Consider the following 24,175-nt stretch of genomic DNA (forward strand, 5'->3'; position numbering starts at 1 on the left):
GCTGATAGGAAGGTTCAATATGTGTCCTACATGGTTGGTGAGAAGGTTCTATTGAAGGTTTCGCCCATGAAAGGTGTTATGAGATTTGGGAAAAAGGATAAATTGAGTCCTCGGTTCATTGGGCCTTTTGAGGTGCTTCGGAAGATTGGGGGTGGCTTATGAGCTTGGTTTGCCACCCAGATTGTCGAGTGTGCATCTAGTATTTTATGTTTCTATGCTCCGAAAGTATATTGGGGATCCGTCCCATGTTCTGGATTTCAGCACAGTTCAACTGGATGGTGATTGGACTTATGATGTGGAGCCAACAGCTATTTTGGAGCGTAAGGTTCAAAAGTTGAAATCAAAGTATATAGCTTCAGTGAAAGTGCAGTGGAGAAGTCGGCCTGTGGAGGAGGCTACTTGGGAGACAGAGCGGGAGATGCAGAGCAAATACCCTCACATGTTTGAGGCTTCAGGTATGTTTCTTGACTCGTTCGAGGATGAATGTTTGTTTAAGAGGGGGAGGATGTGACGACCCGGCCCGTCTTCTCATGAGTTACCGCTCCATTTCCCTCAATTTCTGCTTCTTATGTCTTTGTCTATCGGTTCTATAGGTGATCGGGTTGATTGGCTCGGGTTAGGAAAGGATTTGGTAAGGTTTAGGACTCTTAGTCTCTTTTTCAGGAAGCTTAAGTTAGAAAAGTCAACTGGATGTTGACTTATGAGTTAGAGGGCTCTTATGTGAGCTCTGATGGTTCGGATAGCTTCGGGAGGTGATTTGAGATTTAGAAGCATGATCGAAATGTGTTTTGGAGGTCCATAGTAGATTTAGGCTTGAATTGGTGAAATTGAATTTTTGGCATTTTTCGGTTGATAGGTGAGATTTTGATATAGGGGTCGGTATGGAATTCCGAGAGTCGCAGTTGTTCCGTTTTTCATTTGGGATGTGTGTGCAAAATTTCAGGTCATTCGGACATGGTTTGGTTGGGTTTTTGATCAAAAGCGTAACTCGGAAGATTTTTGGAAACTTAAGCATGAATCCGATGTGTTTTGGGTTATTCGATGTTGTTTAAGTTGTTTTGAAGATTGGTATAAGTTAGAATAAGGTTATGGGATATGTTTGTGTTTTTGATTGAGGTCCCGGGGTCCTCGGGGTGATTTCGGATGGTTGACAGAGAGTTTGGAGTTTTTGGTGAAGCTGCAGATATTCTGCTTCTGTTGTTTCTGCACTTGCAGATTGGAGACCGCAGGTGCGATGCCTCAGATGCGAGGAAGAAGGCCACAAAAGCGGAAAAGGCCTCGGAAGGTTGGAACCGCAGAAGCGGCTGAGGAGCCGCACCTGCGATGGCGCAGGTGCGGGTAAGATGTCGCAGAAACGGAAAGTGGACGTTTAAGTGATGACCGCAGAAGTGGTCCATTGACCGCAAAAGCGATGCCACAGAAGCGGGGATTTGGCCGCAGGTGCGGAATCCCTGGGCCAGAACATATAAATTTATTCCTTTCGCGATTTTTGAGCTATTCCACCATTTCTAAGTCGGTTTTAGAGTTTTTTGGGAGATTTTGAAGAGGGATTCAAGGGATATCGTCTGTAGGTAAGATTGTTAAACCTAAAACCCGTTTCTATGGTATTATTTCATGGATTAGGCTTGTAATTAATGGAATTTAAGGATCAAAGTTCGGGGAAACTAGGTCTTGGTATTGGAGACCTATACTTGGGGATTTGAGGGACCATTTGTGGTTGGATTTTGGGACTTTTGATATGTACGAACTCATTGGGAGATAAAGAATCTATTGATGTGAATATTATCGAATTCCGAGACGTGGGCCCGGTGGTTGAGTTTTGGTAATTTCGGGATTTAGGTTGTAAATTGTTTATTTTCCCTTGGGCTTCATTCCCTTAGCATATTTACATCGTGATTATGATTTTGGATAGATTCGATGCGAGTGGAGGCCGATTCGATGGGCAAAGGCGTCGCAGGCTATAGTTTGGACCGGATTGACGTGAGTAATGATTGTAAATGTTGTTCTGAGGGTATGAAACCCCGGATTGCACATTGTTGTACTATATTTAGGTGAAACACACGCTTGATGACAAGCGTGGAGTTGTGCACCGTTGGGGATTGTGACTTAGTCCATCCCGCATGACTGTTTTACCACGTATTTGACTGAAAATTATTTGCTATCACCATGTTTTAGGTTGAGTGCCATATTTGGGCCTCGTGCCAACTATTTCAACCCTTAGGTGATTTTTACTGATATTTCCTCACTATTTTGACTTTATACTTGAACTCAGTCATGCTATATTCTACTGTTTTCATAAATCAGCCATGTTTACTCTGTTTTAACACTTAATGATATTTTAAATGATATTCTGGGCTGACATCATGTTTCTACAGTTGCCCGAGTGACTTGTGAGATTTTGACTGAGTAAGGCTGAGGGCCTATGTTGTGAGGAAATACTGATTATGATTACGAGGCCGAGGGCCTGAGAATTTTATGCCACGAGGTGGCTTGCTGATATGAGGCCGAGAGCCTATGTGATTATTCCACGAGATGACTTGATATTGCGCTTGGGCCATAAGGGACCCCTACAGGAATCTGCACACCCCCAGTGAGCGCGGGTACCCATTGTGATGTGAGATATAGCGCAGGGGCTGGTGTTGTTTTATGATATTGCCCGAGGGGCGAATTTTGTTGACATTGTACCCTAGGGGCAACCCTTTATGTGTTTATATTTCCAGTTGCCTGTCAATTACCTGCTTAATTGTTAAAAAGGCATTTCATGAAGTTTAAACTAAACTAAAATGACTTTACATATCTTCAGTGATTCACTGTTTTTACTGGCTTTTACTGCTTCATTATAGCCTGTAATGTGTCTTACGTGATTTCATATTTCTCAGTCTTTATTTAAGATTATTACTAACTGAGTTTAAGTACTCACTTTACTCTCTGCACCCCGTGTGCAGATTCTGGCGCTGTTGATCCTGCTTGCAAGGGTTGAGAGCTCCCGACAGATTTTGGAGTTCACGAGGTAGCTGCTCGACGTCTGCAGCCCCGCACTTCTCCCCCTTTATCTCATTTCTTTTCTCTTGTTAGTGATTCTATAATAGCTTTGTAGACGCTTTGGACTTGTGGTACATTGATAGATGCTCATGACTAGTAACACCCCAATGTCGGGCTGTGTTGGTTTTAAATTCCGCAAATCGTACTATTCACTGCTTATTTTGGTATTTTATCATGTTTAAGACTTAATACTTATTATTTTAATTCCTTAAAATTGGAATGAGAATGTGTCGGTTGGCTTTGTCTTCACGAGAGGCGTCATCATGACCAGGTCCGGGTTTAGGGTCGTGACAAAAATATAGGCCAACAAGGCCCTACAAGAATCTATATACATGACATATGTCTACAAGCCTCTAGGAATACATAATATCATAAAGGTCAGGACAGATCCCCGCCATACCAAACAATACATATCTAAATTATACTGACAAACAAATAATTTTGAAGCAAATAGAGTGCACCAACATCTTCCGCTGAGCTGGTTGCCTACATGGAGGACTCTCGATCTGTCTATCGGGACCTGCGGGCATGAAATGCAGCGTCCCAGGCAAAAGTGGTGTTAGTACAAATAACGTACCGAGTATGTAAGGAATGAAAATCAGTAGATAATAGATATGAGAGAAATATGGAGTAAAAGACTAGACATGTAAATCTGAATAGCTCTGTGAAATCCTTTAATATTTGAAATGTCATGCATATATGTATAAATGTCATGCCGTGCATAGGTACATATATTCATAACATCATCAAGCCTCTGAGGGCATCCCATCATATCATCTCGGCACCTGTGAGCAAAATCATCAACGTATACTAGCTGATCAGGTGGTGGTGCGTATATAACGCCATAACCTTTCCCATATCCCATAGACATATATATACATATATATACGCGAATATAACGTCATCTGATCATGGGTCAATGTGCATATGTAAATGCATGAAATGCATGTGAAAATATGTTAATAAAATCTCTCAGTACATCATAAGACCATTATGCCTCTGACTAATATCATGAAATAAATTTTACCAATTTACGTATTTTTGAGACCCATGAACAAATGATAGAATAATATGACACATAGGGAATCAAGAACATCAACATCTCTATTATTTCTATGAATAGAGTCATTTATGGAATTTGTGCATTTTCTCATTTCATTCGTGTCATATAGATCATGCCAAAAAGAAAGAAGGGATAGCCTTAATATACCTCGGTTGATTCTTTTGACAACCCCTCTAGCACACGTCTTTTGTAAAAACACGTAACAGCGGATCGAAGTAGGGAAAAATCCCTATGATGTTCTTGAGAAAGATTAGGTCGTACTCCCCTAGAATCGCAAATCCCATGTTGCTAAGATGATAAGAAATCTTGTTGAATTTGAAAATCCTCACGTTACTATTACCCAAAATGATTTTGTATGACTTGCTGAAGTTCATATTCTAGGTAGTTCTTCAAAAACAGTTTGGTATTTATAATCTCATGTTCCAAGCTTTGATTTTCCCTCCCTAAGAAAAAGATAAAGGTAAAAAATGCGTCATTGAAAATTCCTTGCCAAAGCATCAATTATAATAAACCTGGTTGAAATTTGCCCAATGTCCAAGTAAACGAATACTTACAAAAGTGAGTGGCCATGTACAACTTCTTATATGACTTTTGATTTTCCTATCATTTCCAGATTCCAAATCTTATGCTTTCATCTCCTATTTTCCCTTCCTTTCCACAGTATTGAATTATTTAGTGTGTTGTAGTACACATGTAGGGATTAAGTTTGTAATATATCACCTTACTATGGAGATATAAGCACCTAGTTAAGTGATTTAGATAGGTCTTTTTAAGTCTTGTGGTGTGGGCCCCACATTGAAAGACTTGGCCACCAAAATTGATCTAACTATGCCACCTTGCAATGATTTAAGAGTCATATATATGGGCATAGTAATGGCTGCCACGTTGGGGCTTATCCAAAAGCCTTAACCACCCATTAATTTTTTAATCAATTAGTTAGTCTCCCATTAACCAATAATTAACCAATTACCCACATAATTAAGAATTATCTTAAATTATTTAAAATACTACTCTCTTTTAACACACCTTATACACCTTACTATCATGATCATATGGTACCTTGTATGATACTAGTCCATAAATACCAGGTATTATAGCTCGGGCCGTATTTTATCCCAAATTGACAAACTTCGACGAAACTCGTTTTCTTTGATTTGCTTGCCCTCTCACCTTCACGAATTTACTTATCCCTTATTGGAAACAGCATAATACTTATAATTCTAAAATAGTTTTATTCCCGAGCTTACGTCGATTAACTTACGACGAAACATCACGTACAAAAATGCGAGACGTAACATCTCATTTCCAATTTTATATCAATTTACTTAAGGCGTACTTGCACGTATAAAAATATGGGGTGTAACACATATATACATATCACTCTTCCTTGCTAATCATCTTATGCGGAGGGTCTACCAGAAACATCCTATCTACTCCTCCGGAGTGGGGGTAAGGTCTGCATACACATTACCATCCCCAGACCCCATTTGTGGGATTTTACTGGATGTTATTTTTTTTTTTTTGTTGTTGCTATTGTTGTTGTTGTTGTTATTGTTATACTCTTCCTTACCAAGCAAGTAAACACCCTTATGAAATAATAATAATAATAATAATAATAATAATAATAATAATATCAAGAAGCACAGAAGTACCCTTCGTACGTAAATTACTCTTACTCACTTGCACGGAGACACCCTTGATGCAATTCACATTCCTTACCAAATCTCTATATAAAGCAGTACGAAATAAGGTAGGAAGCATAAATAATATCAAGAAGATTAATTAAGAATAATACACTTGTGAGAGATAATCATAGATTTGCACCACTAGGCGAGCTAACATTTCAAGAACAACAATGTTCAAGTATCTCAACAAAGCTTAAACGTAGCTATTAAAATGTATGTAAAAATCAAGAAGTTTCACAAACTATTTAAAGCATAAAAGAAATAATACATAAAGAACACAAGATATGAATAAGGCTAATTATACCCGCATACTTAAACCATGGCAATACACTCGTCACCATGCATATATGTTGCCCCCAATACATTTAGCAAGTACAAAATAGACCCAAGTATAAGCTAGTTCCCTCAAATAAAGGTTAACCAAGATACTTACTTCTTTCCAGAATAAATTATCCCTCCAATACCTCTTTTTTTAGAACAAGTCTCCAAACAACTCGAATCTAGTCAAATAATATTTAAATAAGTCAAAACAAGCTTATAGAACCCTCATAATACTAAAAATGTTTGATCTTTATCATATTTGAAAAAGTCAACTGAGGAACCTCCACATTCAAATCCAGATATGCACCTAAGTTTAAAATCCCCATGCGAACCAATTGAAACTAACAAAATATCATTCTAGGTCGTCTACACAAAAGTCAAACCTCTGTCAACTTTTATAACTTGAGCTTCTAACCATGGAATTAAGCGTTCTAATTCACTCCAAAACCTTACCAAACCCAGACCAACCATCCACGCAAGTCACATAACAACACATATACATAAGTAGAGCATTAAATAGGGGAACGAGGCTCGAATAATCAAAATGATCGGCTGGATCGTTATAACTTTTAGGCCTTTTGAGATCTTGATAACTAATCACAAGGTTGTAAATTGCGATCGTAGATCTGGACCGCGATCGTACAGTGCAAAGTGCATTTCAGTACTTGTGAATCGCAATTGCGGAAGGTAATGTTGTGATCGCGTAAAAGAAATTTTCTACTGTCAGTGCTTTGATTTCGAGAGCTTATATCTTGAAATATATAAGGAATTTTGGGATGATCCAAAAATAAAAACTATAGGTCTTTGAATCTAGCTTACAGTAAATCAACCATTTATAATTTATAATTATGTACAACATGTTATGGCCATTATACCGAAGGGTATTTATGTACAGGAAAACAAAATTTGTACATCATGATTGTGATGAAGAAAATGATGCTGGAATATTTGTTAACCGTGATTGCATGCCTAGTGATCACGAATGCGTAGAAGGAGGCCTGACAAGGGTATTAAACATCCAATTTTGAAATTTTGAGTTTATTTTTTAATTTTTAAGTTCTTGGAGCACATTTAGGGTTATTTGGGTAATTCTTGAAGATCATTTTCGCCATCTATCATAAGCTAAGTTATTCCAACTTATTGTGAGCTAAATACATGGACTATATATGAAATTTAACATGGAAATTGGTAGGGATTGTTTGTTATTTTGGGAATTTTTGGTTGAAAACCTAGAATTTGATAAAAAGAGTATTTGACCACAAAATTGGATGTGAAATTGAGAGTAAATTATATATTTGAGTTCGTGGTGCTATGGGTAACGTTTAGTTTTCAGAAGTTTCAGAATTCGAGTGCGTAATCTTGGGCTTGCTTTTATTGACTATTCGTGTGGGGTTGAGAATTAGTTCTAATTGTTAAATTATGAGTTGTTGAGTATGTTTTGATTGGTTTGCATCTTATTTTGCTAGTTTTAGATTGTTTGGCATTGGTTTGACGTATTGTAGAAGTGTGGAGTCGATTATTGGATTTTAGAGCAAGGCAAGTCTCTTGTTTAACCTTGTTAGAGGGAATTTATCCTCGTATGTGCTTTATTTGCTATATGCCATGGGTTATGGGAGCTACACACGTATAAGGTGACGAGCGTCTTATGATAGATTCTTATTTATGTCCGAGTAGACTTTGACACACAACATGCTTTAATTGTATTACTGGAGTTATTATTACCTGTTTAAATATTTTAGTTCATGTTGTAGACTGAGACTAGGCTTGCATAGAGTATCGAGCTTTGTTATTCTAGAAACATATCACGCTACTTGATTAGCCGCAAAAATTATATTTTCTCTCATGGATTACTCCCATGTTGTACTTATTTGTCCGGATTTTTTTGATTTCTTAGCTCGCACAAATATTCGTGAGTTAGGTTGATGTCCATCAAAAGTTTTGCTATTTTATGGGATCGGGTTGATCGCTTCATCACTACTCTTTTGGGAGTGGGCCGTTCGCCTCGACAAAATTTTGAGATATATTTATGAATTGACCCATTCGTCCCTCGGCAGTATTATGAGATGCATTTATGGATCAGGTCGTACGACCTCAGTGGTATCATGTAATACACTCTTATGGGAGTGGGTCGTTCACCTCAGTAGGATTATGAGATACATTTATGGGATTGGGCCATTTACCTCGGCAGTTCTATGAAACACTTTTATAGGATTGGATTGTTCGCCTTGGTTGCGTAATATTTTGATAGGTAGTCAGTGCATATATGAGTATCCTGACTCGGATTGGACGTTTTTAACTAACATTTGTCATTTATATTCCATTCAAGGTAATATTCTGTCATGCCCCAACCTTGGGAGGCGCGACCGACGCTCAATCGAGTGAACCCAACTGAGCAAGCCTCATCAAACACTACCCATCCAACTCGATATGAATAGGGAAACCATGCTTTCATTTATTTAGACAAGGAAAGATAGTACATTCAACATTTTAATTCATTTTATATCACAACATTAAATCGTAGTTAAGTGTCCAAGATTCCATACAGTTATAGTTTAAGAGAAAGCAAGAGTACAAGGTTACAACATGATTCATTGACCTATCCAATACCCGTACATAACCCACGCAAACGTCTACGGAGCCTCTAAGGATACAAATATAGTGATAACAACACCGGCAATAAGGCCCCGGCTATACCTCAAAATGGATATCTATAACAAAAGGTGTACCACATGACCCCTTGAAGGAGGAAGGGGCTCACCAAGATTTTGAGAAAAAAATGCTCTGTTACACACGATCGGCACTATCCGCTATGGAGACACCTACATTCATTTAAAAACGTAGCGCCCCCGGAAAAAGGGACGTTAGTACCATGGAATAGTACTAGTATGTATAACTAAACACCATCCTGTTAGAAAGAACAACCATTCAAGAGTAAAGAGGAAATAGTAAAGGCAACAAATTTCAAATAAGCACCATGCCAACAATATAAGGAGGTTCACATGATTTTTACATAGTTCTTGCAATTTTAGATTGGAGCATCCCACACTGTTGCATCATTATCTACATTACCACCGCTTCTGTGAGCGGAGTTCCGATCGCGGCCCGATCGGCTAAGTCGTCTCCCCGAGACGTTACCATTATTTCATTCACACCTTCCAGTTTCAATCATCAATACATTACCACCATGTGTATATATATATCATGGTATCCGATCACGGCCCGGTCGGCTAAGCCATCTCCCCGAGATGTCATGGGACCGATCACTACCCGATCGACTAAGCCATCTCCCCGAGACGTTACCATTTTCCGTTATTCAACTCATGCCAATCTTCGGCTACACATGTATTAGTTTACTGGCGCTTGGGGCCACAATTTCCATATTTCGTAACTCACGTTTCACATTATTCCCATTTCCAACATTTACCTTGTCACTTAAAGTCATAGGCATATACAAAAGCAATTTAAGTCATAAGCATAGAAGGAAATTCATCATGTTTGGCATGTTAGTTCCAAAGTAACTTTGGCATGACAGTTAGGCATTTAGCACATAAATCATGTTCTCCACACATCTTCCATTTACAAGAATAGCGCATTAAACACATAAAGAAGTACTTACCACATACATTTTCACAACATCAATTCACTTAACATAACAAGCATTGCATCAGTCACGTTTCGAACTTACAACACTTACACGGGCACCATGGGAGCTCAATTTCTAAGAGGAGGGTTTTTTTGCCAAACATACCTTGTTTAAGCTTTCCTTAAGTTATTACGACGTTTCGGAAATTCTAGCAATCCCAATCTACTTTGAGACATAAGAAAATTGAACACAAATTAGGAAGGTATTCATGGTTTCAACTCGTTTGAGCATTTTATCAAATACTAGTTGTGCATCTTGATTTCAAATCTCTTTTACTAGGTTTCCTTCATTCCCCAACCCAATCTTTACTTATTTATGTTCAACAATCTTTTCACAAACCTAATTTGTACATGCATGTATATATAATAGTATTACACCCAATAATCATACCTCAATACCCCATCTTATACCCCAAACTCGAAATTGAAGTCTAATGTATAAAATCTTACCTCTTAGATGAAGAACTTGTGATTGGGTTCTTTGATTCTTGAAAATTGATGCAAGATTGGATGATTGAATGTTGGGTTCCTCCTTGTCTCCCTAAAATTCTCTCAACTCTCTCTAAAATCAGTAGAAAAATGACCCCAAATGAATCCCCAAAGACTTTATATTAAAATGGGGTCAGGTTTAAAATTTAGAAAATTGGAGCCCCGAACCAGGTCTGCGATCGCAAAGTGGAATGCAGCCCGCAGAATGGACTGCAAAAGTGCTCCCAAAATTTGAACATTCTATCTGGGTATGCGGCAGAAATGCGGTCCGCATACCCGTTCTGCGGTCGCATAATGCACCGCAGAACTGCTCCTTACAAAATTCCAAGGGAATTATGCGATGACTATGCGGTCCGCATATCGGTTATGCGATCGCATAATGGACCGTATATTTAACCTCAAATTTGACTAACACACTGACTCACTTTGCGGTGACTATGCGGTCCGCATACCTGATATGCGACCACATTCCCGACAGCAGAATCGCACTTTTCTGGAAAACATTATTTCTTGACTTTTTGTGCATAGTCAATCCAAAAAGGGTTCGAACTTATGAATTTATAACACATGTTCCTAACTTAACACCACGAGATTCGGATTTTTGAACAGAAATCTTCACGGGGCCTTACATATTCGATATTTGAGGATTTTGTATTTATTTTTCTACTGAGGACCATGTTTTACATATATATCTATTTTTGTTGCCTCTTCCTATGCTTCATACCTGTCTACTTTTATTGTACTTTGATTATTGGACCACTAATAAGTGTCGATGCCGATCCCTCACCACTACTTTTTCGATGTTAGACTAGATATTTACTGGGTACTAGTTGATTTACGTACTCATACTATACTTCCTCACTAATTGTGCAGGTACTGAAACTAGTACATTTGGTGTTAATACAGGCACGTAGGTGTAGCTGATTAGGAGAATTTGTGGTGAGGTGCATTCCATGTTATGATAAGCAGCACACAGAGTCCCATTCCTATTCATTTATCATATTTTGTCTATTTCCTATTCTAGATAGTTGTTGTAGTAGTATTGTATAATCCAGTAGATGTTCATGCACTTGTGACACTCGGCATTGGGGACTTAGACTATTGTTCTTAATTGCAGTTCTGTTATGATATCCAGGTCTTATATTTTGATCATATTCTGACTTTGAAGATAATGTGAATACTTTACTAAAAAAGGAACGATTTCGCTTATTTATTTCATCACATATTCTAAAATAGGTCATAGACTATCTGTTGGCATATTGATTGATTGTTGACTTACCTATTGGCAGCATTGAGCGCCATCAAGGCCTACGGTGGGGATTGGGTCGTGACATACAATCATGAGTTTTATGTTCAAACAGGGATTCAAAACCTACACATGATCTCTAACATGATTGAAGAGGTTTACGTAGTCATACAAACATATAAAGCATGATAGCAGGAAGCATGGTATCCAAAACAAGGCATGATACAACCTAAAGACTACTCGTATATATGTTCTTAACCTCGCATATATGTCGTTTCTCACGCATTTCAATTAAAAAAAATAACGACATATCCTAAGGGTTATTCCCTCACAATAAGATTAGGTAAGACATTTACCTAGTATGGCTAGTCTTCAACCTCAAATCGCGTCAAAGACCTTGCTCTAGACATCTAATAATGCAAACACAAGCAAATCATCAACCAGGTAAGTCAAACAATGATATAAGAAGCAATCCCAATCCACAAAGCTTCGATCTTAAGAATTTCAAAAACTCAAAAAAAAAGTCAACCCAGGCCTGCATGCCCAAAATTCAAAGCGAATACCAAATCTCGATGACCCATAACCTTCTTATCTTGTATTAAAATCTCATTAAAAATTTACCTCTCTCCAAGTCTAGGGTTCAAAATATGAGAGAATAAGCTAAAATCTGAAATTCTAATTAATAACCTAGATGCAGATGTTGCATTTGTGATCAAAAGTTCATAATTGCGACTTAATGTTTGCAACTGTGACCAAAGTTTGCAGTTGTGACTAGAAGCTTGCAAATGCGTTAGCAATTGCAACCAAAAGTTCGCAATTGCGAAATAAGAGCATCAACAATCCCAAACTCAACCACCTCGAATCACACTGAGCACCCCGGGACCCCGTCAAAATAGTCCAATAACTCCATATACCCTATTATAACTTATCCAAAATCTCAAAACATGAATAACAACATCAAAACCAAAAATCAAAGATCGAATCCATTTCTTAAGTTGCAAATAATCAAACTTCGTCGAATGCGTGTGAATCACACATAGACATTCCAGATAACAATCAAACTTTGCACACATGTTCATATCAACCATTATGACATATCTAAGGTGTCAAAACCACAATAGGCGTCCGATAACACCAAAATCAACTCCTGGTCAAACCTATGAACTCTCTAATTCTTCAAATTGCTAGCTTTCGAATAATAGAGCCAAAACCTTCTAGGAACATCCAAATTAAAATTCAAACATACACCCAAGTCTAGAATCATCATACAAACCTAGTTAAACCATCAAATCTCAATTCCAATATCATTTACTTGAAAGTCAAACCTTTGTCAACTCTACTAACTTAAAGCTTCCAAATTGAGAATCAATCCATCAAGTTAATCCCGAACATTGCGAACATAAAAAATATTCACATACACAAGTCATAATACATCATATGAAGCTATTCTAGGTCTCAAGCCACCAAATGGAAATGCTAAAGCTCGAATCAACAGCGAGTCATTACATTCTCCCCAACTTAAATATACATTCATCCTCGAACGTGCCAAGAGTCACCCCAAAGCCATCAAATCACTATATAAGATAATCATATACATACCTATTGGTGATCTCTAAGATCTGATTCTTGTATATATATACTATATTAATCCCAACAAGCTTTATCAAGCCATAAATATACTACCAAGATATAACCACAAGATGTACCACATAACTCTTGTACTCATTGCAATATCTTTCGACCACAAAAGCTGCTAATTACTAAATCCGACACCGATAATATACCTCATATCAATTAAAACCTCGTTTCAAACATTTTCTAAGAGTGCTATCAATGAAAGAAACATATAGAAACTCATAATCAACTATCATATCAAAAAGTCATGGTGTTCTCTTGTCCGACAAGAACTATTGCCAAATTCCTCACTGACTAATGGCAGTCTTCTTCTTCCAAACATACCTTATACAAATCCCATTGCACTAATTTCGGCAACAATAACCTCGTCTCACCCGGTACAATTTTCTCGACTGACAGGTCACATCAAATGCCATCTAGAACTGCGTACGACGCAATATGTGAGCCAAACAAGGAACAACTCGAATATGACCAACAATGTAAAGAGAATCAAATAAGAGAACTGTCCAACAAGTTCAATAAAAATAACAACAAAATAATCATGTCGTGAACCAATCCCACAAGGGAGAAAAAAGACACACAAAATAAGCATAGACTGTGTCAAATCATAATCCCGATGCAGTGCATAACCCGATCTAACATATCAATCCACATAGAATACTCATTGAGCCATAATGCTCAAAATCAACAAACACATGTGTACCAAAAACAAACACGTAAAGTGCATCAACACAACCATGGGGAGACGGATAGCATAATATACTACAAACAGGCAAAGCATAACTAAGGTGCAATAAGCAATTCAATATCTCAAGAGCCATTTCGCTCAAATATCACCACAAGGCATAAACATGACCACATCATGCGTGTGAATAATCAAGTCATCTCATAACTCATTATAGCATAATAGAATAACACATGAAATACATTAGGGTGTGAATAAGATTATCTCCACCTGATGACACACCATAGAAAAATGTTGATATGTACATAAACCCAATCCAGTGTAAAATATACATGCTCATTAGGCCTACCAATGGGACTCCAAACCAATTTGAATCATTCCAAAATATATAAATAGCCTCCCCAAAAGTCTACAATGACCATGTCCATGACACAATCAATCAGTTGTGAATCCTGAGCACACTTCCACAGTCTGTAATCAAAGGTATAGTCTGTCTCTACTAAATATAATCTCCAAACTACGATAGTACAAGAATATTTATACCTAATCTCTAAGTCTCCTACTTAAAATATTTATACGTCACGCATACACAATCACCCCATAGAGATAGTCCCATAACCTTTCGCACCAAATAGGAAAACTTGAACATCAACAACTACCGACCAACTCATTTCTATAGTACAAGTAGAGCAGCTATAAGTCAATACACAATGCGTATTGTGCAACACACACTCTCCTCAGGTGATACAAGATATTGCTAGCATTTCTTTTAATATCTGAAATCTCTCGTGCTATCTAGAACTCATGATATTCCTTTCAAAACTAAACAGCAACCTCGTCCATTCAATCCCAATTCCACATACACTACTAAAGAAAGCTGAAATTAGCTACGAACGTCGTCGCTAATCTGTCGCTAAATCGCCCGTAGCTAGTAGAATTTCTTAATAATCTGTCACTAATCTGCCACTAAATGAGATTAGAGATGGATTTCTCTATTTAGCTACAAGATTTGTTCGTCACTAAAATTAGATTTTTTAGTAGTGACAGTTTACTATGTCTATCATGCTATTATGCAAAAATACGAGAATCTTGTTATCAACTCTAAATTACGAATATGATACAAACTTCATCGACCAAAAACCTTCCACTTGACTCAATTCAGGAGAGAATCACAATATGCAACAAACTTGCCTATAGAAGACACCAACTACAGGTCGTGGTCAAAATTGTCACAAACTCTTAGAATCCGTTTTTACATAACCAAGCCATCAAAATTAAATCTTACTAGATAAACCAAGTCATGCAGACTACCAAACCCAAAAGTGTTGACATAAAATACCTGCATAGCCTTATCATACCAAAGGAACTAATTATTTTTATTACCATGATGATCTAAGCCACTATTAAGTTGACCCAACTTCTTCAAATTTCCTCTTGACTTTCCTTCAATATAGCACTTCTCTTTCCTAGCACACTATAGATCTTAATCAAGACTGATTCCAGGTGTGACGACCCGGCCGGTTGTCTTAAGAATTAATACCGCGATCCCCCTATTAACTGCTTTTCCCGTATTTATTTCTACTATTTTGATTTGTCGGGATGTTTGGTTTTGAGTTTCGGAGAGTTTTTGGACACTTAGTCCCTAAATGAGAGCTTAAGTGTTGGAAATTTGACCATAGTCGGAATAATGTGAAGACGTGCTCGGAATGGAAATCTGATGGTTCTATTAGCTCCGTTGGGTGATTTTCGGGTGAGGAGCGTGTTAGGATTGTGTTTTGGAGGTCTGTAGCTAATTTAGGCTTGAAATGCCAAAAGTCAAAATTTTAAAGTTTCCGGTTCGATAGTGAGATTTTGATCTGAGGGTCGGAATGGAATTCCAGAAGTTGGAGAAACTCTATAGTGTTGAATGTGACGTGTGTGCAAACTTTCAGGTCATCAGACGAGGTTTGATAGACTTTTTAATCGAGAGCGTATTTTTTTAGAGTTTTGGAATTTTTAGGCTTGAATCTGTGGTTTATTCGTCGTTTCAATGTTGCTTTAGGTGTTTTAAGGATTGGTATAAGTTTAGACGGTGGTATTATACTTGTTGGTGCCTTTGGTTGAGGTTCCGGGGGCCTCGGGATGATTTCGGATGGTTGACAGAAGGATTTTGGAGTTTGGAATTGTAGCTTTAGCTGGTTTTCTGTCATCACCGCACCTACAAGTGTAGGATCGCAGGTGCGGAGCCACATAAGCGGCATTTGGCATCGCAAAAGTGGAAATTGGGAGGTTCAGTAGGAGCTGCAGAAGCGGTAGAATTTTTGCAGGAGCAGTACCACATCTACGGATGGGGAGTGGCAGATGCAGAGTTAGGCTGAGTTAGTGATTGTCACAGATGCGACCATTGGTCCTCAAAAGCGGGATCACAGATGCGGTCCCACGGCCGCATATGCAAAAATTGCTGGGTAGAAATATATAAATACTTGCCTTCGAGAAATTTAGTTATTTTTCACCATATTTCAAACGGAGAGAAGCTTGGGAAGCATTTTGCAAGAGGGATTTTTAAAGGAGTTCATTGGGGTAAGGTATTTGGTCCCTAAACTCATTATTGGAATGATTTTTATCAATTTAAGCATGAAAAATTAAGGAAAAATCAGTGGTAATTTGGGGGTTAGGGCTTGACTAAGTAGAGGCCTTTGAGTGATGATTTGAGGGACCAATTGAGGTCCGATTTTGGTACTTTTGGTGTGACTGAACTCGTGAGAGTGTGAGGATTTTGGAAATGTAAATTTTACCAGATTCCGAGACGTGGGCTCAAGGGGTGTTTTAGTCATTTTAGCTAATTTCACGTATTAGCTTAGAATTTAATTATAGAATCAGTTACTTGAAGTGTTATTTACATTATGAAATTGAATTGAATAGATTTGGGCCATTTGGAGTCGAGTACTCGTGGCAAGAGCGTGGTTTCGGATTGATTGAGTTGGTTCGAGGTAAGTGGCTTGCCTAACCTTGTGTGGGGGACTTTCCCTTTAGAATTTGGTATTACTATTAATTGAAATGTCTTGTACGTGAGGTGACGAGTGCGTACTTGTGCTAATTGTTGAAAATCCGATTTTTCATTAAGTAATTACTAGTATGTTTCTTTTTCTGTTTTTATTACTTGCACTATTAAGCTTGTGGTTAGCTTAGGAAAGCATGTTTAAGTAATTTAATTGCTCAAACTGCCTTATTTGAATTCTATGTAGCATGTTAGGCTAGAACTACTTGTTTGCCCTAATATGAAATTTGACATTTCTGAATATTTTCCTGTTGTTGCTGTGTATTTACATTGGGACTATAGATGTGGGATTCCGGTAGGTAGCTCCCCCTTGTCTATTTACATTTGGGACTATGGATGTGGGATTCCGGTAGATCCCCCTGCACAGTTATATGGAACTACGGAAATGCACCTGGTAGATTCCCCCAGTACTGGGTATTTACATTTGGGACTACGGAACGGGATTTCGGTAGATCCCCGTGCACTATGAGTTGGACTACGGGACGGGATCCCGAGAGATTCATTGGATATGTATATTTGGGACTATAGGACGGTATCCTTGGAGATCCCCGATTGTTATTTTTGGTAGTGAGTCGTATTTCTCTCTGTGTACTTTGCCTCTGTAGTAGTTGTTGCTTTCCTTTATCCTTTATATCTTGTGTTGCTTTTACTGTTGTACTTATTTATACTATTTTGTTATACACTGTCGAACCTTATATTTTTATTTAACCTCAGTAGGGCCCTGACCTTCCTCGTCACTATCCCACCGAAGTTAGGCTTGGCACTTACTGAGTACCACTGTGGTGTACTTATGCCCTTTCTGTGCATGTTTTTCATGTGCAGATCCAGGTACTTTGACTCAGACTTACCATCCTTAAGGCGAGGCGACCCTTCTGAGACTTAGAGGTATATCTGCCGCGTCCTCAGATCGAGGAGTCTCTCTCTATTCTCCCTTGTAGTTACAACCCTTATGTATTTACTTCGTTTTAGACTATTCTGGAGTTAGAGCACTATATAGTATCCTTAGCTTGTGATTCATGGGTTTCCGAATTTTGGGAATATGTACTAGCCTTTGAGAGTTAAATATTATGTATGCCGAGCGGCATTTTTAAACGTTGTTTTATTACTCTATTTCTATTTTAAATTGTTTTCTTCTGCGAATTTGTATATCTTCCACATTTTAGGCTTACCTAGACATAGAGACTAGGTGTCATCACGATGGTTCACGGAGGGCAAACCGGGGTCGTGACAAGTTGGTATCAGAGCTCTAGGTTCATAGGAGTCATGAATCACAAGCCGGTTTATTAGAGTCACATTTATCGGTATGGAGATGTTTGTACTTATCTACGAGAGGCTATGTAACTGTTAGGAAAACTTCCATTTTATTTGATTTTCTTGCCGTGCGATATTTTGGACATCACAATTCTAAATCTCTGTCTTCTATTCTCTCACAGATGGTGAGGACACGCACTACACGAGATGATCAGGCACCCGCGCCCCTTACTACAGCCGTTAGAGGCCGGGGCCCGGGTAGAGGCCGAGGACGCGCACGTGGTGCAGCCAGAGCACCTGCGCGAGCTTCCACTGAGGTACCGCCAACAGTTCCAGCCGGAGTGAAGGCACCTGATATGCCTACTGCTACTACTACTCCAGTACTTCAGGAGACTCTGGCACAGTTCACGAGTATGTACACCACTTTGGCTCAGGCAGGGTTGCTTTCCCTTGCTGCAGCTACATCTTAGGCCGGGGGAGGAGCAGAGACTCCCGCTGCCCAGACTCCTGAGTAGCGAGTGCATGTTGAGCAGGTCCCTGAGATTATTCTTGTACAGCCTGCAGTCCGAGATCAGCCCGAGGACAGGGCAGCGGCTTCCGAGGATGAGCAGCTGAGGCTTGAGAGGTTCAAGAAGTACAAGCCTCCTATATTCAGTGGTCTAGCATTGGTTGATGCTCTGGGATTTCTAGATGAGTGCTACCGCATTCTCTGTACCATGGGTATATCAAGATAGAGCGGGGTTTCCTTTAGTACTTTCTAGCTTCGAGGAGTCGTCTATGAGTGGTGGCGCACCTGTGAGTTAGATAGTCCGGATGAGGCTGCTTAACTGACTTGGACTCAGTTTTTAGATCTGTTCCTGAGAGAGTATGTTCCTTAAAGCCTTAGGGAAGTGTGGCACACAAAGTTTGAGCATTTGTGCTAGGGTGCTATGACTGTCTTAGAATATGTAGTTTGTTACACTAGTTTGGCTAGGCATGCACCAGCCTTGGTTTCTACTGTTCGCTAAAGGGTTCGCCAGTTTATTGAGGGCTTTATTCCCAACATCAGATCTGGCATGGCTCGTGAGTTGGAGAAGGATATTTCTTATCATCAGGTGGTGAGAATTGCTAGGAGGATTGACGATATGCATGTTAGATAGAGAGAGAGAGGAGGCCAAGAGGTCACAAGAGTCGGGCCATTATTCTGAAACCCCTGCCCCAGCTGCAAGTCATCATGGTAGGGGTTATATGAGTCGCCCTATTCATTTAGCTCTTCCAGTAGCCAGTGGTATTCCAATTCCTCCTAGGCCTCCGGAGCCTTATTATGCACCTCCGGTATCTAGTGCGCCTCCTGCGTGGGATGCTTTCAGAGGTCAGTCCAGCAGACCTGGCCTGAGCCAGTCACAGCCACTACGTCCTCCTAGAGCTTGTTTTTAGTGTGGTAACACACACCATATGGTGATGGATTTCCCTAAACTTGGGAGGGGTGCACCTCCACAGACTTCTCAGCCACAGCGTGCCCCGCAGAGTTCTCAGGCTATGGTTACAGCTCCAGTTGCTACCCTACCTGCTCAGCCAGCTAGAGGTGGTGGTTGGGGAGGTAGAGGTCGCCCTAGAGGGGGAGTCAAGGCCCGATACAATGCCCTTCCTACCCATACCGGGGCAGTTGCCTCCGATTCTTTCATCACAGGTATTATACTGGTTTGTCACAGAGGTACATCAGTTCTATTCGATCCAGTCTCCACTTACTATTATGTGTCTTCTTATTTTGCTCCGTATTTGGGTGTACCTCGGAATTCTTTGAGTTACCCTGTTTATGTTTCTACTCCTGTAGGAGATCTCTTGTTGTGGACCGCATTTATCGGTCGTGTTTGGTTGCTCTTAGTGGTTTTGAGACCAGAACCGATTTATCCTGGGCATGGACTGGTTGTCGCCCCATTATGCTATTCTTGATTGTCACTCCAAAACCGTGACGCTGGCTATGCTAGGTGTACCGCATATGGAGTGGAGGGGTACTTTAGATCACATAACCAGTAGAGTTATTTCTTTTCTTAAAGCTCAGCATATTATTGAGAAGGGGTGTGACGTGTATTTAGCTTGTGTGAGGGATGTCAGTATTGATACCCCTTTAGTTGATTCAGTTCCAGTAGTACGGGATTTTCCCAATATGTTTCCAACTTATCTTCCAAGCATGTCGTTTGATAGAGATATTGATTTTGGCATTGATTTGTTTTCAGGCACTCAGCCCATTTCTATTCCTCTGTATCGTATGGCTCCTCCTGAGTTGAAGGATTTGAAGGATTAGTTACAGGAATTGCCTTATAAGGGTTTTATTTGGCCCAATGAATCACCTTGGGGTGCTCCTATCTTGTTTGTGAAGAAAAAGGATGGTTCTAAGCACATTTGTATTGATTATCGCCAGTTGAACAAGGTTACAGTGAAGAACCGTTATCCTTTACCTCGTATTGATGATCTGTTTGACTAGCTTCAGGGTGCACGGGTGTTTTCTAAGATTGACTTATGCTCAGGTTACCATCAGTTGAAGATTCGAGAACCAGATATCCCGAAGATTGCTTTCAAGACTCGGTATGGTCATTACGAGTTCCTTGTTATGTCATTTTGGCTGATCAATGCCCTAGCAGCTTTTATGCATTTGATGCACAGTGTGTTCCTGCCGTATCTTGACTCGTTCATCATTATCTTTATTAATGCTATTCTGGTGTATTGTTGGAGTCGGGAAGATTATGAGCGGCATCTGAGGACTGTGCTTCAGACTATGAGAGAGAAGAAGTTATATTCTAAGTTCTCGAAATGTGAATTTTGGTTAGATTATGTGGCGTTCTTAGGCCACGTGGCATCGAGTGAGGGTATTCAGGTGGATATGAAGAAAATAGGGGTTGTGCATAGTTGGCCCACACCATCCTCAACTACAGAGATCTGCAGTTTCCTTGGCTTGGCGGGTTACTACCGCCGTTTTTTGGAGGGGTTTTCATCAATTGCAGCCCCTATGACCAGGTTGACCCAGAAGGGTGCTCTGTTTCAGTGGATGGAAGAGTGTGAAGCGAGCTTTCAGAAGCTCAAGACAGCTTTGACTACAACCCTAATTTTGATACTGCCTACAGATTTAAGGTCTTATACGGTCTATTGCGATGCCTCGAGGGTTGGCCTCAGAGCGGTGTTGATGCAGGACGGTAGGGTGATTGCCTACGCGTCCAGATAGTTGAAGGTACATAAGAAGAATTATCCGGTCCACGACCTTGAGTTAGCTGCCATTGTTCATGCCCTGAAGATCTGGCGTCATTATTTGTATGGTGTTCCCTATGAGATTTATACTAACCATCGGGGCTTGCAGTACTTGTTCAAGCAAAAGGATCTAAATCTGCACCACAAGAGGTGGTTAGAGTTGCTGAAGGACTATAATATCACTATTTTGTATCATACGGTCAAGGCCAATATGGGGGTCGATGCCTTGAGTCGTCGGGCAGAGAGTTTGGGGAGTTAGGCTTATTTACCAGCATCGGAAAGGCCTATGGCGATGGATGTTCATGCCTTAGCCAGCCTGTTTGTGAGATTGGACCTTTCGGAGCTCAGTCGGGTTCTAGCTTGCGTGGTTTCTCGATCTTCCTTATTTGATCGTATCAGGGAGCATCAGTATGATAACCCTCATTTGCTTGTCCTCAAGGACAAGGTTCAGCAATGTGATGCCAGAAATATGACTATTAGTGATGATGGTGTATTGAGGATGTAGGGTCGAATTTGTGTACACAATGTTGATGGGCTTCGGGAGTTCATTCTGGAGGAGGCCCATAATTTGCAATATTCCATTCATCCGGGTGCCGCGAAGATGTATTAGGATTTGAGACAGCACTACTGGTGGAGGCAGATTAAGAAAGATATAGTTGGATTTGTAGCTCGATACCTCAACTGTCAGTAGGTGAAGTATGAGCACCAGAGGTCGGGTGGGTTGTTTTAGTAGATAGAGATTCCAGAGTGGAAGTGGGAATGGATCACCATGGACTTTGTAGTTGGGCTCCCACGGACTTTGAGAAAATTCGACGCTATTTGGGTGATTGTGGATCGGCTGACCAAGTCCGCGCACTTCATTCCTGTGTGTACTACCTATTCTTCGGAGCGCCTAGCGGAGATTTATATTCGGAAAATTGTTCGTCTGCATGGTATTCTAGTTTCCATCATTTTAGATAGAGGTACTCAGTTTACATCACGGTTCTGGAGGGCCGTTCATCATGAGTTGGGTACTCGGGTGGAGTTGAGTATATTATTTCACCCTCATACAGATAGACAGTCCGAGCGTACAATTCAGATTCTTGAGGATATGCTTTGTGCGTGTGTTATTGAGTTCGGAGGGTCTTGGGATCAGTTCTTGCCATTGGCGGAGTTTGCTTACAACAACAGCTATCAGTCCAACATTCAGATGGCACCGTATGAGGCCTTATATGGTAGGCGGTGTAGGTCCCTGGTGGGTTGGTTTGAGCCGGGTGAGGCCGGATTATTGGGCACAGACTTGGTACAGGATGCTTTGGAGAAGGTTAAGGTGATTCAGGATAGACTCCATACAGCCCAATCCAGACATAAGAGCTACGCGGACCGGAAGGTTCGTGATGTTTCCTATATGGTTGGAAAGCGGGTTCTGCTTCGGGTTTCACCTATGAAGGGCGTTATGAGATTTGGGAAGAAAGGAAAGTTGAGTCTGAGGTTTATTGGTCCTTTTGAGATATTGCGGTGTGTTGGGGAGCTTGCTTATGAGCTTGCTTTACCTCCCAGCTTGGTAGGAGTTCATCCGGAATTTCATGTTTCGATGCTCCGGAGGTATCACGGTGATCTATCGCACGTGTTAGATTTCAGTTCAGTCCAGTTGGACAAGGATCTATCCTATTTTGAGGAGCCGGTGGCAATATTGGATAGGCAGGTTAGAAAGCTGAGGTCAAAGAACATTGCATCAGTGAAGGTTCAGTAGCGGGGTCAGCCGGTTGAGGAGGCGACCTGGGAGATCGAGCAGGATATGCACAGCTGTTACCCTTATCTTTTCACTACTTCAGGTATGTTTTTATGCTCGTTCGAGGACGAATGAATGTTTAAGTGTAGGAGGTTGTGACGACCCAGCCGGTCGTCTTAAGAATTAACGCCCCGATCCCCCTATTAACTAATTTCCCTGTATTTATATATGCTATTTTGATTTGCCAGGATGTTCGGTTTTAAGTTTCGGAGAATTTTGGAACACTTAGTCCCTAAATGAGAGCTTAAGTGTTGGAAATTTTACCGTAGTCGGAACAGTGTGAAGACGGGCTCGGAATGGAAATTCAATGGTTTCGTTGGGTGATTTCGGGGTGAGGAGCATGTTCGAAATGCGTTTTGGAGGTCCATAGCTAATTTAGGATTAAAATGTCGAAAGTCAAAATTTTGAAGTTTTCGGTTCGATAGTGAGATTTTGATCCAAGGGTCGGAATGGAATTTTGGAAGTTGGAGTAGCTCTGCAGTGTTGAATGTGACGTTTGGGCAAAATTTCAGGTCATTCGGACGAGGTTTGATAGACTTTTTGATCGAAAGCGTATTTTTTTAGAGTTTTGGAATTTTTAGGCTTGAATCCGTGGTTGATTTGACGTTTCGATGTTGTTTTAGATGTTTTAAGGATTGGTATAAGTTTGGACAGTGGTATTAGACTTTTTGGTGTCTTTGGTTGAAGTCTCGGGGGCATCGGGATGATTTCAGATGGTTGACGGATGGATTTTGGAGTTTGGAGTTGCAGCTTCAGCTAGTTTTCTGTCATAACCACACCTGCAAGTGTGGGACCGCTGGTGCGGAGCCGCAGAAGCAGCATTTGGCATTGCAGAAGTGGAAATAGGGAGGTTCAGCAGGAGCCGCAGAAGTGGTAGAATTTCCACAGGAGTGGTACCGCATCTGCGGATGGGGAGTCGCAGATGCAGAATTAGGTTGAGTAAGTAATTGTCGCAGATGTGACCATTGGTCCATAAAAGTGGGATCGCAGATGCGGTCCCAGGGCCACAGATGCGGAAATCGCTGGGCAGAAACATATAAATACTTGCCTTCGTGAAATTTAGCTATTGTTCACCATATTTCAAAC

General features: G+C 40.2%; 1 long non-coding RNA gene across 2 annotated transcripts in view; it reads right to left on the reverse strand.

Moving 5' to 3' along the window:
* Window positions 1-8,647: 8,647 nt before the first annotated feature.
* The window catches only part of LOC107817502 (uncharacterized), a 38,537-nt gene continuing 23,009 nt past the window's right edge, over window positions 8,648-24,175 (reverse strand). The window contains exon 3 of one of the 2 annotated variants that reach the window (XR_012695565.1): window positions 8,648-8,930. This is a non-coding gene — a long non-coding RNA (uncharacterized LOC107817502). Of the gene's footprint in view, window positions 8,931-13,011; window positions 13,546-24,175 lie in introns of those variants that run through there. The other variant, XR_001655204.2, reaches the window with a different exon arrangement.

The sequence above is a fragment of the Nicotiana tabacum genome, chromosome 10 (genome assembly GCF_000715075.1).
Source record: "Nicotiana tabacum cultivar K326 chromosome 10, ASM71507v2, whole genome shotgun sequence".
Lineage (NCBI taxonomy): Eukaryota > Viridiplantae > Streptophyta > Magnoliopsida > Solanales > Solanaceae > Nicotiana > Nicotiana tabacum.